Source organism: Kogia breviceps, chromosome 1 (assembly GCF_026419965.1).
Source record: "Kogia breviceps isolate mKogBre1 chromosome 1, mKogBre1 haplotype 1, whole genome shotgun sequence".
Lineage (NCBI taxonomy): Eukaryota > Metazoa > Chordata > Mammalia > Artiodactyla > Physeteridae > Kogia > Kogia breviceps.
In genome coordinates, this window is record NC_081310.1 from 182179773 (window position 1) to 182195504 (window position 15732).

General features: G+C 40.3%; 1 long non-coding RNA gene across 2 annotated transcripts; it reads left to right on the top strand.

Annotated features, from left to right (window-relative positions):
• Positions 1–323: 323 nt before the first annotated feature.
• LOC136792638 (uncharacterized) lies at positions 324–15657 on the top strand. 2 transcript variants are annotated; one of them, XR_010836720.1, is made up of 4 exons: positions 324–423; positions 2889–2952; positions 3798–3941; positions 13182–14995. It is a non-coding gene; the product is annotated as an uncharacterized lncRNA (long non-coding RNA). The 2 variants fall into 2 exon arrangements; XR_010836719.1 differs by lacking the exon at positions 2889–2952 and having other exon boundaries at positions 13182–15657.
• Positions 15658–15732: the final 75 nt, after the last annotated feature.

Consider the following 15732-nt stretch of genomic DNA (forward strand, 5'->3'; position numbering starts at 1 on the left):
TTGTTCCCCAAAGCTAGGAAAAACAATCCTGGAGGGAAAATTGGTGCCTTTGTGGGACAAACAATAGATCCGCTGATACAGATAAGGTGGCGACTAAACCGAGAGACGATAAACCCGCTAATGCAGTTATGGTGGCCACTAAGCCTAAAATTAAAAAGTAGTTCCACAAAACAAAGGTTATACAAAGTTTCTACTTTACAATAACTATACAAAGTCCCTGCTTTAGGGGTATATAGACGGCTATGCTTTGTTATTAAATTTGTCTTGCAACCATCAGTTGCTCGTGCCCTTCTGATCCCATACCTTGGTGCTTTCAGTTCCCTACGCCCTCTCGTCGATCGTTGCTGCACTTTGAGGACCCGCCGCGGCTGGCGGCAAGTGGCGCCTGAACAGGGACCTGACGAGAGGGACATCTGAATCTCGGTAGGTGAATCCCCGGAGTTAAGAGTGAAAGTGTGGCCACATAGTAAAATTGATAGTAACTCGAGGCAATAGTCAGAAGTAAAAAAATATGGGACAAAAAGGATCTAAGGAGCGACAATTGTTCGCTCAAGCTTTACTTTCGATGTTAAAAGCTCGCGGCTCTACTGTGACCGCTTCTCAAGTTTCTGATTTTCTACAACAAGTTTATAAAGTCTCTCCTTGGTTTCCAGAAGGGGGCTCTATGGATGCCGCTATATAAAAGAGGGTTAGAGAGGATCTAAAAAGACATTACGGTAAAAACGGACCGGGTGGGGTACCCGTTATTACGTTTACTCTATGAAATTTGATTAAAGACTGTTTCGAGCCCATATATGACTCAGTACCTAACTTGTGTGATGTTTCCCCTTCGGTCCCGACTGCTCCCCCCTTGATGGCCAAAATGGCTCCTGAGACCTCCTCTGATAAGGACGTCTCTTTCGATTTGGCTGATGCGGAAGCTAATTATGAAGCTAAAAAATACCCCGATGAACATATTCTGGCTCAGGTGGAACAGTCTGTTAAAAATTTAACTTTATCTTCCTCTGCTCCTTTAAAACTGAGTCCCTTACAGCAGGCTGTTAGAGGGGCATTATCTAGGGGCGAGGATCCTTTATTTTGCTGCCCTGTGGTCGAACGGCTGGATCCCCAAAATCCCCAACAAAATCTTCGAGAGTATCAGCCCTTATCTTTTAAGATACTTAAGGACTTGAAATCTGCCTGTGCCCAGTACGGGCCCATTACACCATTTACTATAACTATGCACCATTGCTGCTGAAGCATTGCCCCCTGCTGATTGGAGGTCGATAACTCGTGCTTGTTTGAATGGAGGGGATTATTTGCTGTGGAAGTCAGATTATTATGAAAAGGCTGCCGAGCAGGCTGATCGCAACGGGGCTCATAATTTGCCAGTAACTTATAAAATATTAGTAGGTAAAGGACAATATCTTGCATCACAGGATCAGTTAGCTTTTCCTTTTGTAGCCTATGCCCAAATTAATCACATTGCTCTTCTAGCCTGAAAAAGGCTTCCCGCTTCTAGTCGAACGGAAGATCTTTTCTAAGATACGTCAGGGGGCTGATGAACCTTATGCTGATTTTGTTGATAGACTACTACAAGCTGTTAGTCGTATTATTGCTGATGGCCCATCTGGTACAATTATAGTGAAACAATTAGCTTATGAGAATACAAACAGTACTTGTCAAACAGCTATTCGGCCCTGGAAAAAAAAAAGAAATCTTGAAAGACTACATTAGAGTTTGTGCTGATATTGGCCCATCATATTTACAGGGAGCTGCCATTGCTGCCGCTCTCACTAAAGCTGGATTTGGTCCCCAAACTAAACAGTCGCAAACATGCTTTAAATGTGGCAAGCCAGGTCATTTTGCCCGAGTATGCCGCCAGGCTATATTAGAACCTGGACCGGTGAAACCAGAAAATAATAATAACCCAACTAAACCTATGGGAATTTGCCCTCGATGTCAACGAGGCCGACATTGGGCAAAAGAATGTAGATCCCAAACCCACAGAGATGGGACTCCTTTGTCGGAAAACTTCCTTCGGGGCCAGCCTCGGCCCCAACAAACAATAGGGGCAATGTCAGTAATACCCCCTCAATCGGTTCAAAAAAATTCGATAACGGGACCAACAATAAATTCCCCATCTCTGCCTTACAGCGGGCTACAGCAGGGAGTGCCAGATTGGACCTCTGTGCCTCCTCCGACCTCTTATTAACCCCTGATGTGGGACCCCAAATAATAAATACAGGAGTTTATGGGCCCCTTCCTAAGAGAACAGCTGGCATTATACTAGGGAAAAGTAACATAACCCTAAAGGGCTTAACTATATTGCCTGGATTAATTGATGAGGACTATGAGGGAGAGATCAAAATTATGGTACAGTCTCAAAAATCTCCGATTATGATTAAAACAGGTACACGTTTAGCTCAAATTTTGCTCGTGCCATATATTCCCGAAGGGCAGGTTTTGCAACATCAAAAAAGAGGTACTGGGCTTCCCTGGTGGCGCAGCGGTTGAGAATCCGCCTGCCGATGCAGGAGACACGGGTTCGTGCCCCGGTCCGGGAAGATCCCACATGCCGTGGAGCGGCTGGGCCCGTGAGCCATGGCCGCTGAGCCTGCGTGTCCGGAGCCTGTGCTCCGCATCGGGAGAGGCCGCAACAGTGAGAGGCCCACGTATCACAAAAAAAAAAAAAAAGAAAGAAAAAAAAAAGAGGTACTAATGCTTTTGGCTCCTCTGATGCTATTTTTTGGGTTCAACAAGTTAAAAAGGAACGGCCTCAGCTTGAATTAAAGATCAATAGAAAAATATTGACTGGATTAATCGATACTGGAGCTGACGTCTCTGTTATTTCTTGGATACACTGGCCACAACCATGGCCTACTCATTCTACAGTTACTCATTTACAGGGTATTGGTCAGTCCCATTCTCCACAACAAAGCGCACAATTGCTACATTGGCAAGATTCTGAAGGTAATAATGAAATGTTTAAACCATATGTTTTACCACATTTGCCTATTAACTTATGGGGCAGAGATGTATTAGAAAATATGGTAGTCTTATTAATAAGTTCTAATTCAACAGTTAGTCATATGTTATTGAATCAGGAATTTGATCCCAGATTAGGATTGGAAAAAAATCAACAGGGTATTAAAAACCCACTTGCTACAATTCCAAAGTCGTCTAAAAAAGGTTTGGGTTTTTCTTAGGGGCCTTGGATTCTCCTCCACTCCATACAAATCCGATCACTTGGTTAAGTGATAACCCAGTATGGGTGGACCAATGGCCCCTAACTAAGGAGAAACTTATTGCTACACATAAATTAGTTCAAGAACAAGTTAAATTAGGTCGACTAGAAGTGTCCAATAGCCCTTGGATTACTCCTATTTTTGTCATTAAAAAAATCTGGCAAATATCGTCTTCTTCAAGACTTAAGATCAGTAAATCAAACCATGCTTGTTATGGGGGCATTACAACCGGGTTTGCCTTCTCCTAGTGCTATACCTCGTGGATTTTCTTTAATAGTAATAGACTTAAAAGATTGCTTTTTTACTATCACATTATTTCCCAAGGATAAAGAGCGATTTGCTTTTAGCTTGCCTGCTTTTAATTTTCAGAAACCCATGATGCATTATCAATAAAAAATGCTCCCTCAAGGTATGGCCAATAGTCCAACCTTATGCCAACAGTTCGTAGCTCGAGCACTCAAGCCTATAAGGATAAAGTTTCCTTCTTTATATTTAATTCATTATATGGATGACATTCTTATCGCTCATAAACATTCAGATGTCCTACAACAAACATATAAAAAATTACAGAGACTTCCGAAAAAAGATGGCGGAAGAGTAAGACGCGGAGATCTCCTTCCTCCTCACGGAGACATCAGAAATACATCTACACGTGGAACTTCTCCTATAGAACACCCACCGAACGCTGGCAGAAGACCTCAGACCTCCCAAAAGGCAAGAAACTCCCCACATACCTGGGTAGGGCAAAAGAAAAAAGAATAAACACAGACAAAGAATAGGGACGGGACCTACACCAGTGGGAGGGAGCCGTGAAGGAGGAAAGACTCCCACACACTAGAAGCCCCTTCGCGGGAGGAGACTGCGGGTGGCGGAGGGGGAAGCTCCGGAGCTGCGGAGGACAGCGCAGCCACAGGGTGCGGAGGGCAAAGCGGAGAGATTCCCGCAGAGGATCGGTGCCGACCGGCACTCACCAGCCTGAAAGGCTTGTCTGCTCCCCCGCCAGAGCGGGCACGAGCCGGGAGCTGAGGCTTGGGCTTCAGTCGGATCCCAGGGAAAGGTCTTGAGTTGGCAGAGTGAAAACAGCCTGAAGGTGTAGTGCGCCACGGCTGGCCGGGAGGGAGTCCGGTTGAAGTCTGGAGCTGCCGAAGAGGCAAGAGACCTTTTCTTCCCTCTTTGCTTCCTGGGCGCAAGGAGAGGGGATTAAGCGCGCCACTTAAAGGAGCCCCAGAAACGGGCGCGGAGCTGCCGAAGAGACAAGAGACTTTTTCTTGCCTCTTTGCTTCCTCGGGCGCGAGGAGAGGGGATTAAGAGCGCCGCGTAAAGGAGCTCCAGAAACGGGCACGGACAGTAGAGACGGGTGTGGGACGCTAAGGTTGCTGCTGCCGCCACCAAGAGGCCTGTGTGTGAGCACAGGTCACTCTCCACACCGGCCCTCCCGGGAGCCCGTGCAGCCCACCACTGCCGTGGTCCTGGGATTCAGGGACAGTTTCCCCGGGAGAACGCGTGGCGCGCCTTGGGCTGGTGCAGCATCACGTCGGCCTCTGCCGCCGCGGACTCTCCCCGCACCCGTGCCACTCCCTCCCCCCAGCCTGAGTGAGCTGGAGCCCCCGAATCAACTGCTCCTTTAATCCCATCCTGTCTGAGCGAAGGGCAGACTCCCTCGGACGACCTACACGCAGAGGTGGGGCCAAGTCCAAAGCTGAACCCCAGGAGCTGTGCGAACAAAGAGGAGAGGGAGAGGTCTCTCCCAGCAGCCTCAGAAGCGGCGGATTAAAGCTCCACAATCAACTTGAAGTGCCCTGCATCTGTGGAAAACCTGAATAGACGACGAATCATCCCAAGTTGAGGAGGTGGACTTTGGGAGCAAGATATACTATTATTTTACCCTTTTTTTCTTTTTGTGAGTGTGTGCTGCTGTGTGAGATTTTGTCTGTATAGCTTTGCTTTCACCATTTGTCCTAGGGTTAGACCGACCCGTTTTTCTGGTTTTTTTTAATAGAAATTTTTCTTCTTAATAATTATTTTTTATTTTAATAACTATACTTTATCCTACTTTATTTTGTCTTCTCCCTTTCTTTCTTCCTTTCTTCCCTCCTTCCCTCCTTTCTTCCTTCCTTCCTCCCTTCTTTCCTCTGTTCCTTCCTCCCTTCCTCTCTTCCTTCCTCCCTTTCTTCCTCTCCACCTTCCTTCCTTCTTTTCTTGCTTTCTTCCTTCATTCATTTCTTCCTTCCTTCCCTCCCTCCCTCCTTCCTTCCTTCTTTCCTTCCTTCCTTTTCTTTCCTTTCTATTTTTTCTCCCTTTTATTTTGAGCCGTGTGGATTAAAGGCTCTTGGTGCCCCAGCCAGGCACCAGGGCTGTGTCTCTGAGGTGGGAGAACCAACCTCAAGACACTAGTCCACAAGACACCTCCCAGCTCCATGCAATATCAAATGGCGAAAATCTCCCAGAGATCTCCATCTCAACACCAAGACCCAGCTTCACTCAAGGACCAGCAATGAACAGTGCTGGACACCCTGTCCCCAACAAAGAGCAAGACAGGTCTACAGCCCCATCCATTAGCAGAGAGGCTGCCTAAAATCATAATAAGGCTACCAACATCCCCAAACACACCACCAGACGTGGACCTGCCTACCAGAAAGACAAGATCCAGCCTCATCCACCAGAACAGAGGCACTAGACCCCCCAACCAGGGAACCTACTCAACCCACTGAACCAACCTTAGCCACTGGGGACAGCCACCAAAAACAGTGGGAACTACGAACCTGCAGCCTGCAAAAAGGAGACCCCAAACACAGTAAGATAAGCGAAATGAGAAGACAGAAAAACACACAGCAGATGAAGGAGCAAGATGAAAACACACCTAACAAATGAAGAGGAAATAGGCAGTCTACCTGAAAAAGAATTCAGAATAATGATAGTAAAGATGATTCAAAATCTTGGAAATAGAATAGACAAATTGCAAGAAACAGTTAACAAGGACCTAGAAGAAATAAAGAGGAAGCAAGCAACGATGGGCAACACAATAAATGAAATGAAAAATACTCTAGATGGGATCACTAGCAGAATAACTGAGGCAGAAGGACGGATAAGTGACCTGGAAGATAAAATAGTGGAAATAACTACTGCAGAGCAGAAGAAAGAAAAAAGAATGAAAGAACTGAGGACAGTCTCAGAGACCTCTGGGACAACTTTAAACGCACCAACATTCGAATTATAGGGGTCCCAGAAGAAGAAGAGAAAAAGAAAGGGACTGAGAAAATATTTGAAGAGATTGTAGTTGAAAACTTCCCTAATATAGGAAAGGAAATAGTCAATCAAGTCCAGGAAGCACAGAGAGTCCCATACAGGATAAACCCAAGGAGAAACACGCCAAGACACATAATAATCAAACTGTCAAAAATTAAATACAAAGAAAACATATTAAAAGCAGCAAGGGAAAAAACAACAAATAACACACAAGGGAATCCCCATAAGGTTAACATCTGATCTTTCAGCAGAAACTCTACAAGCCAGAAGGGAGTGGCAGGACATATTTAAAGTGATGAAGGAAAAAAAACCTACAACCAAGATGACTCTACCCAGCAAGGATCTCATTCAGATTTGATGGAGAAATTAAAACCTTTACAGACAAGCAAAAGCTGAGAGAGTTCAGCACCACCAAACCAGCTCTACAACAAATGCTAAAGGAACTTCTCTAGGCAAGAAACACGAGAGAAGGAAAAGACCTACAAGAACAACCCGAAGCAATTAAGTAAATGGTAATAGGAACATACATATCAATAATTACCTTAAATGTAAATGGATTAAATGCTCCCACCAAAAGACACAGACTGGCTGAATGGATACAAAAACAAGACCCATATATATGCTGTCTACAAGAGACCCACTTCAAACCTAGGGACACATACAGACTGAAAGTAAGGGGATGGAGAAAGATATTCCATGCAAATGGAAACCAGAAGAAAGCTGGAGTAGCAATTCTCATATCAGACAAAATAGACTTTAAAATAAAAACTATTACAAGAGACAAAGAAGGACACTACATAATGATCAAGGGATTGATCCATGAAGAAGATATAACAATTGTAAATATTTATGCACCCAACATAGGAGCACCTCAATACATAAGGCAAATACTAACAGCCTTAAAAGGGGAAATCGACAGTAACACAATTATAGTAGGGGACTTTAACACCCCGCTTTCACCAATGGACAGATCATCCAAAATGAAAATAAATAAGGAAACACAAGCTTTAAATGATACATTACTCAAGATGGACTTAATTGATATTTATAGGACATTCCATCCAAAGACAACAGAATACACATTTTTCTGAAGTGCTCATGGAACATTCTCCAGGATCGATCATATATTGGGTCACAAATCTAGCCTTGGCAAATTTAAGAAAATTGAAATCATATCAAGTATCTTTTCCGACCACAACGCTATGAGACTAGATATCAATTACAGGAAAAGATCTGTAAAAAATACAAACACCTGGAGGCTAAACAATACACTACTTAATAACGAAGTGATCACTGAAGAAATCAAAGAGGAAATCAAAAACTACTTAGAAACAAATGACAATGGAGACACGACGACCCAAAACCTATGGGATACAGCAAAAGCAATTCTAAGAGGCAAGTTTATAGCAATACAATCATACCTTAAGAAACAGGAAACATCTTGAATAAACAACCTAACTTTGCACTTAAAGCAATTAGAGAAAGAAGAACAAAAAAACCCCAAATTTAGCAGAAGGAAAGAAATCATAAAGATCAAATCAGAAATAAATGAAAAAGAAATGAAGGAAACAATAGCAAAGATCAATAAAACTAAAAGCTGGTTCTTTGAGAAGATAAATGAAATTGATAAACCATTAGCCAGACTCATCAAGAATAAAAGGGAGAAGACTCAAATCAATAGAATTAGAAATGAAAAAGGAGATGTAACAACGGACACTGCAGAAATACAAAAGATTATTAGAGATTACTACAAGCAACTGTATGCCAATAAAATGGACAACCTGGAAGAAATGGACAAATTCTTAGAAATGCACAAGCTGCCGAGACTGAACCAGGAAGAAATAGAAAATATGAACAGACCAATCACAAGCACTGAAATTGAAACTGTGATTAAAAATCTTCCAACAAACAAAAGCCCAGGACCAGATGGCTTCACAGGCGAATTCTATGAAACATTTAGAGAAGAGCTAACACCTATCCTTCTCAAACTCTTCCAAAAGATAGCAGAGGGAGGAACACTCCCAAACTCATTCTATGAGGCCACCATCACCCTGATACCAAAACCAGACAAAGATGTCACAAAGAAAGAAAACTACAGGCCAATATCACTGATGAACATAGATGCAAAAATCCTCAACAAAATACTAGCAAACAGAATCCAACAGCACATTAAAAGGATCATACACCATGATCAAGTGGGGTTTATTCCAGGAATGCAAGGATTCTTCAGTATACGCAAATCAATCAACGTGATACACCATATCAACAAACTGAAGGAGAAAAACCATATGATCATCTCAATAGATGCAGAGAAAGCTTTTGACAAAATTCAACACCCATTTATGATAAAAACCCTGCAGAAAGTAGGCATAGAGGGAACTTTCCTCAACATAATAAAGGCCATATATGACAAACCCACAGCTAGCATCGTTCTCAATGGTGAAAAACTGAAACCATTTCCACTAAGATCAGGAACAAGACAAGGTTGCCGACTCTCACCACTCTTATTCAACTTAGTTTTGGAAGTTCTACCCACAGCAATCAGAGAAGAAAAAGAAATAAAAGGAATCCAAATAGGAAAAGAAGAAGTAAAGCTGTCACTGTTTGCAGATGACATGATACTATACATAGAGAATCCTAAGGATGCTACCAGAAAACTACTAGAGCTAATCAATGAATTTGGTAAAGTTGCAGGATACAAAATTAATGCACAGAAATCTCTGGCATTCTTATACACTAATGATGAAAAATCTGAGAGTGAAATTAAGAAAACACTCCCATTTACCATTGTAACAAAAAGAATAAAATATCTAGGAATAAACCTACCTAAGGAGACAAAAGACTTGTATGCAGAAAACTATAAGACACTGATGAAAGAAATTAAAGATGATACAAATAGGTGGAGAAATATACCATGTTCTTGGATTGGAAGAATCAACATTGTGAAAATGACTCTACTACCCAAAGCAATCTACAGATTCAATGCTATCCCTATCAAATTACCACCGGCATTTTTTACAGAACTAGAACAAAAAATTTCACAATTTGTATGGAAACACAAAAGACCCCGAATAGCCAAAGCAATCTTGGGAACGAAAAATGGAGCTGGAGGAATCAGGCTCCCTGACTTCAGACTATACTACAAGGCTACAGTAATCAAGACAGTATGGTACTGGCACAAAAACAAATATAGATCAATGGAACAGGATAGAAAGCCCAGAGATAAACCCACACACATAAGGTCACTTTATCTTTGATAAAGGAGGGAATGATTTACAGTGGAGAAAAGACAGCCTCTTCAATAAGTGGTGCTGGGAAAACTGGACAGCTACATGTAAAAGAATGAAATTAGAACAATCCCTAACACCACACACAAAAATAAACTCAAAATGGGTTAAAGACCTAAATGTAAGGCCAGACACTATAAACCTCTTAGAGGAAAACATAGGCAGAACACTCTATGATATAAATCACAGCAAGATCCTTTTTGACCCATCTCTTAGAGAAAAGGAAATAAAAACAAAAATAAACAAATGGGACCTAATGAAACTTAAAAGCTTTTGCACAGCAAAGGATACCATAAACAAGACCAAAAGACAACCCTCAGAATGGGAGAAAATATTTGCAAATGAAGCAACTGACAAAGGATTAATCTCCAAAATTTATAAGCAACTCATGCAGCTCAATAACCAAAAAACAAACAACCCAATCCAAAAATGGGCAGAAGAACTAAATAGACATTTCTCCAAAGAAGATATACAGATTGCCAACAAACACATGAAAGAATGCTCAACATCATTAATCATTAGAGAAATGCAAATCAAAACTACAATGAGATATCATCTCACACCAGTCAGATTGGCCATCATCAAAAACTCTAGAAACAATAAATGCTGGAGAGGGTGTGGAGAAAAGGGAACCCTCTTGCACTGCTGGTGGGAATGTAAATTGATACAGCCACTATGGAGGTTCCTTAAAAAACTACAAATAGAACTACCATACGACCCAGCAATCCCACTACTGGGCATATACCCTGAGAAAACCATAATTCAAAAAGAGTCATGTACCAAAATGTTCACTGCAGCTCTATTTACGATAGCCAGGACATGGAAGCAACCTAAGTGTCCATCAACAGAGGAATGGATAAAGAAGATGTGGCACATATATACAATGGAATATTACTCAACCATAAAAAGAAATGAAACAGAGTTATTTATAATGAGGTGGATGGACCTGGAGTCTGTCGTACAGAGTGAAGTAAGTCAGAAGGAGAAAAACAAATACTGTATGCTAACACATATATATGGACTCTAAGGAAAAAAAAATGTCATGAAGAGATTAGTGATAGGATGGGAATAAAACACAGACTTACTGGAGCATGGACTTGAGGATATGGGGAGGGGGAAGGGTAAGCTGTGATGAAGTGAGAGAGTGGCAGGGACATATATATACACTATCAAATGTAAATTAGATAGGTAGTGGGAAGCTACCGCATAGCACAGGGAGATCACCTCTGTGCTTTGTGACCACCTAGAGGGGTGGGATAGGGAGGGTGGGAGGGAGGGTGATGCAAGAGGGAAGAGATATGGGAACATATGTATATGTATAACTGATTCACTTTGTTGTAAAGGAAAAACTAACACACTGTTGAAAAACAGTTATACTCCAATAAAGATGTTTAAAAAAAAAAATCCTATACCTTCAGTAACATAATATGTCTGTGTAATTGCCACTTTTAGACTTTTCAAATGTCAGTAAAAGGAATTATTTTTCCTTTTAATTCAATGATGTTGATAGAATACTTAATCACCTTTTATTACCCTACAACATGGAGTATATATTTCCTCAACTATAATTAATCAGAAATAAATGTGAATTCTATACCATTTAAAAAAAAATTACAGTTACAACTTCAACAACATGGGCTTATCATTGCCCCTGAAAAAATTCAAATACATCCACCCTATTCATATTTGGGGAGATACATTTATGATCAAAAGATTGTTCCTCAAAAAACTGAGATAAAAACTGATTGTTTACAAACATTAAATGATTTTCAAAAATTGTTAGGAGATATTAATTGGCTTCGCCCTAGTTTAAAACTAACCACATTTCAATTACAACCACTTTTTGATATTTTAAAACGGGATTCCAATCCTAATTCCCCTCGAGTTTTGACTGAGCCAGCGCAAAAGGCCCTTGCTGTTGTTAATCAAACAATTCAATCTGCTCAATTAACTCGGATAGATTATCATTTACCAGTTTCTTTTATTGTTTGTCCTACACCTCATGTGCCTACTGCATTATTTTGACAAAAATATGGAGTGCTAGAATGGGTTCATATAAAAAATACTTCTTCTAAAGTAATAACTCCATATTATGAATTAGTTGCACAATTAATACAAATGAGACAAAAAAGGGCTATTCAGTTAATGGGATCAGAGCCAAACAACATTATAATACCTTATACTGCTCAAGAACATTCCTGGTTATTGTTTACCTCCAATCACTGGGAACTCGCCTTTTGCGATTATCCTGGAAAAGTTGATAATCATTACCCATCTGATAAACTGGTACATTTTGCCCTACAACATTCTTTTATTTATCCAAAAATCATTACCTCCAAGCCAATCACTGGAGCTCAAAATGTATTCACTGATGGCTCTGCTAATGGTGTAACGGCACTCGTGTCTAATGATGTGGTTATAAAAAAAAACCCGTCATTTACCTCTACACAGAGAGTAAAATTATATGCTATTGTTTTAGCCTTTAAAACATTTACCTCAAAATCTTTTAATCTTTATACTGATAGTCATTATTTGATGACAGTTTTAAGAAAAATAAAAACAGCTACAATCAGTCATGCTAATGATTTACAATTGTTTAATATTTTTATACTATTACAGTCATATATTCAACAACATTCTTATCCCGTTGCGGTTTTACACATTCGTTCACACTCTGGCTTGCCTGGCCCTTTAAGTCAGGGTAATCAATTGGTGGATACTGCTACTAGACAAATGTTTGCTGTAAATTACCTTACCAATATACAACAAGCTAAACAATCGCATCACTTACATCATCAATCATCTAGTATACTACAAAAACAATTTAAAATTTCAAAAAAAAGCGCTAGACAAATTGTTAAAAATTGTGAAACTTGTGTTACTCATTTACCTGTTCCCCATTTTAAAGTTAATCCTCACGGTTTACTTCCTAGACAACTTTGACAGATGGATGTAACCCATGTCCCCTTTTTAAAAAAATTACGATACGTTCATGTCACTATTGATACTTATTCTGGATTTATTTTTGCTACCCCCCTAGCCAGAGAGTCTACTAAATATGTTATTACACATTTATTACACTGTTTTACCTGTATGGGTATTCCAAAACAATTAAAAACAGATAATGCCCCAAGATATACTAGTGCTAGTTTTGCTCGCTAATCAACAATTAAAACTTGTATTACAAAAAATAAAAAAGAGGGAGTATAATAGGACTCTACAGAATATGTTATGGCATGCAGTATTTATTTTAAATTTTTTAACAGTGAACAGATTTGGTCATCCTCCTTATGAACGCCTTTTTTCCTCTACTTTGTGGAATTATGCTGAGGTTAAATGGCGTGATCCCTTAACCAATGAATGGAAAGGTCCTGATCCTGTATTGATGTGGGGTCGAGGTTATGTTTGTGTTTTTCCAAAGGATTCTGAAGCTCCCCGTTGGCTCCCTGAACGATTGGTACGACATTATCATGCCTCCCACAATGGCCAATCTGACCCGAAGGATGCGGCGTCTCCACCTCAGTCGACCGGTGAGTGTCCCTCGAGCCCCACGAATACCTCGCAGGATGAGACGGAATCGAAGGCAGAGGAGGCGCCTGATACAGGAGGCAGGAAGTGAACAAATAACTTGGTTTCACTTACAATGTTTAGTTTTTCAGGCACGGCGGTTGATGGAAGAAGGGCCAGCACCCCATACCCCACTTACATTATTTTTGGCTATGATTACAGTACTTGGAGCTCCAACTGTTGAAGGCCTTTCTTATTGGGCCTACATACCCGATCCACCTTTATTACGACCAGTTACTTGGGCAAAGGCTGATTTTCCTGTGTTTTATAATGATTCTACTTTTGGGAGAGTAATGGGGAATTTTCCCATCATGAATATGTCCATAAATTACACTAATTGGTTTAATTCTTTTCCTGTTTGTTTAAGCCCTTTGAATATAGAGTCAGGATGTGTTAAAGCTATAGCTTTGGAACATGCAATGGCTTATGAAACAACTATACAATCGCAATTTTATTCCAAGATTAATTCTGAATATAAGAAAGTAGGATCACCTGTACTTCTTCCTTGTAAACAAACTGATTCTAAACGTGGGGATTTGACTTCCGATGTGTTTTGGTATAAAGATCATAAGCCTGTTCATTTTCAAGGTCGTATTTCCAGACTTAAGGTTAGTGATCCCTTAGATCATTCTATTTTTATTGATCAGCTTCAGATGTCTGATACAGGATACTATTTGTGTGTTGAAGTATATGTAGGGGGACAAGGGACTTTACTGGCCGGCCATAGTTTAAAGGTAGTTAAAGCTGTTACAAGTTTGAAGTTTCCCTCCTTTTTTCCTTCTGATTTTCCCCAATCTGATTTTGCAGTATGTAATGATACATGGAGTAATTCTCAAATCTGGTGCACCTTAAATTATAATAATGGTACCATTTTAATTTCTTCAGTTCCTGTAACTAATAATAGTTTGGTTTTTTATAAGCATTGGGATTTTTGAAAGTTTACATTGTCTTATTCTTATCAACTGGTTATTACTTGTGTCGCACCCCCATATGCCTTGCTAATAGGAGATTTACAGATTGAGTTTACTTCTGGTTCCATAGGATATAATATAACTTGTCAAAATTGTATTTTTAGTACTTGCATTCTGCCTATAAAAGGAACTTTTTCTGTTATGATGTTAAAACAACCTTCCTATGTAATGCTGCCTGTAAATATTTCTGAACCATGGTATCATAGTACTAGCATGCAAGCTTGGCTAGAATTATCTGAAGCTTTAAAAAGACGTAAACGATTCATTGGAATATTAATATGTAGCATATTAGCCTTAGCCGCTTTAACAGCCACAGCTGCTGCCGCCAGTTTAGCATTAAGTAAAACTGTACAACAAGCACATTATATTAATCAATTGTCTAAAAATACCAGTATTGCATTAGCATTACAAAGTCATATTGATACTCAACTAAAAACTGAAGTTGATGAGTTAAAAAATGCTCTCATAGGTTTAGGAGACCAAATTATGGCTTTAAAATTGAAAATGCGTTTGATTTGCCATGCTAAATATACTTGGATTTGTATGACTCAACACGCTTATAATGAAACTGACTGGGATTGGAACAAAGTAAAAATGCACATTTTAAGTGTATGGACTGATAGACACATTAGTTTGGATATACAAAAACTTAATGCGGAAATACAAGCAATTTAAGAAGCTCATCTACAAGAAGACGGGCCCCAACAATTGATTCAAGGGCTCTTGGATCAGCTTCAATGGTTAAACCCAATGCATTGGTTTCAAAATGGACTCACAGGATTGATTACCGTGGGGTCATGTGTATTGTTGATGTTAATTGCATTACCTTGTTTATTACGCTTTATTGTTGGCCTTCTCGCTGCTCATCTTCAGGAGATGTATGGGTTGAAATTGCATTATCAAGCTTTAAAAAATAAAAGAGGGGGAAATGTGGCAAACATTGCCCTCTGAGAAAGGCGCCATTAAGACCCTCATTAGCCTCAGGGCCCGATTGTACTCTCCTTAGTATACATCCTGGACTTTATGGTATGAACGTAAAAAAGGAAACGGCCTTTGGCCAGATCGCTCCAGGGACCTGCTCAGTTAATGAGAGTCCCTGGTTGTTCCCTAAAGCTAGGAAAAACAATCCTGGAGGGAAAATTGGTGCCTTTGTGGAACAAACAATAGATCCGCTGATACAGATAAGGTGGCGACTAAACGGAGAGATGATAAACCCGCTAATGCAGTTATGGTGGCGACTAAGCCTAAAATTAAAAACTAGTTCCACAAAACAAAGGTTATACAAAGTTTCTACTTTACAATAACTATACAAAGTCCCTGCTTTAGGGGTATATAGATGGCTATGCTTTGTTATTAAATTTGCCTTACAACCATCAGTTGCTTATGCCCTTCTGATCCCATACCTTGGTGCTTTCAGTTCCCTACGCCCTCTCG